Genomic DNA, 1935 nt, shown 5'->3' on the forward strand with positions numbered 1-1935 from the left:
ACGGTGGGGGCGGGGGAAAGAGAGTTATTTTCCAACTCATTAGACTCCACCCTCATGTAACATCCTTATACATTTTATGAAGATAAAACACCCTGAGAAAAACCAAAGCTATTACAGCACTCAAAGCACACAGAGGTGCTCAAAGGAGTGGGATTGGATGAGGGGCTGTGGAGCTCTGGGGTCCTACAAGTCCTCAAAGGGGCAAAGTCAGTGGCAAAGTCAAGCTGGAGGGTAGCAAGAAGACACACTTTAAAAGCTCAACAGTGGGCTCATTGCAGCGATGGCGGGTAAATAGTGAGTTCGCCAGCTTGGGATAAAGACAGGTGGGTCTACAAATTGAATCTCAAGTGGGTAGCTGAGACAAAACAGCTGGTGAGAAAACGGGGAAAGAAGGGACTTGAATGATAGAATAAAATTGGCAAGGAGCTTTAGAGGGACGGTAGAGGCTAGGGGCCGTTCTCTGAACAGAAAATAGAGAGCTCCTTCGAGGGCCTGTATCTATGTCGGCAGATAGCCCCAGCATCCTGGCCCCTGTCATCCGCACCCATCTCTCCTGTTCTATGAGCAGAACCTGTAGTTCTCTGGTCTAGGGAGCACCCAGTCTAGCTGGGCAGTATCTCTGGTCGGAAGCTAGGCCCCAGACAAAGGATTGAACTCTCAGCTTCCCCCTGTTCCTTCTGCACTGAGCAGTCAGGCTTTTGGGGGTGGGGTGGGGAGGTCTTAAGAGAACTCCTTGGGATGGGAAGAAACAGGAAGTAGCCCTTTTCCCACTGCAGACCCATGATCAGACCTGTATCCAGTGTGCGATCCAATATCCTGTGTGTGATCCTTGAACCAGTCCTGGGAATTAAGCCAGTCCCTGTCCCTACCCAGATGTGGGATGAGTCTTCCTGAAAGATGGCATTCCTGGCAATGAGTGGGCTGTGGGCAGGGATTTGGTAGGGAGTTAGTAGAGCCTGAGGCTAGGATGAAATGCTGGGTGTCTGACCTGGGCCTGTTCTGAATCCTACACTAGTCCAAGATCTAATACCCACAGAAGCAAGAAAGAGGAGGAGGCGGGGGAGGAGGAAGAGGAGGAAGAAGAAGGATGGAATTTTCACACCTAACCCCTCATGTCTCTTCTTTCCCTTTCATCTCCTTTTCCAATCACATCTTGCCCTTTCCAGGCACTGATGAAACCCACAGGAAGCTCAGCCTCAGCAGTTTGGCTGGTAGGGAGTACAACATCCAGTCTTGATCCCCACCCCTTGTCTCTCAGTCTCCATTTGTAGAACAATTGTAGAACAATAAGTCAGTGTGATTTCAGACCTGAGTCTGTGTTGTATCAGCTCAGCAGCCCCTGACAGCTGCCCATACATTACCATCACTGATGGAACACTCCCAACCACCCTGGAAACACACACACACACTTGCCACACTCACACACACACACTCTCACACACACACACTCTCTCTCTCTCACACACACACACTCATCACACTCTCACACACACACACACACTTGCCACACACACTCATCACACTCTCACACACATACACACACTCACACATACACTAACACATACCCACACTCACACATCACACACACACACTCTCTCTCATCACACTCACACACACACTTGCCACATACACACACACTCATCACTCTCTCTCTCTCTCTCTCTCACACACACATACACACACACACACACACTGACTTCACCTTGTCCAGTGGAGTGAGCTTTAGACAACCTTTCACTTTCTGTAATCACCTGCCTGTTCTGAAATGTGTGGTGTGACTTCTCTGCAAACCACAGCAGTCCTACCTCTAGGAAATCTCCTCCCCAGTCTCTCCCTTGCCCATCCCCCACATCTTCCCAGAGAACTCAAAAGGTGGTGCTGAGAAACAGAACACACACACACACACACACACACACACACACACACACACACACA

The sequence above is a fragment of the Mus caroli genome, chromosome 9 (assembly GCF_900094665.2).
Source record: "Mus caroli chromosome 9, CAROLI_EIJ_v1.1, whole genome shotgun sequence".
NCBI classification, from domain to species: domain Eukaryota; kingdom Metazoa; phylum Chordata; class Mammalia; order Rodentia; family Muridae; genus Mus; species Mus caroli.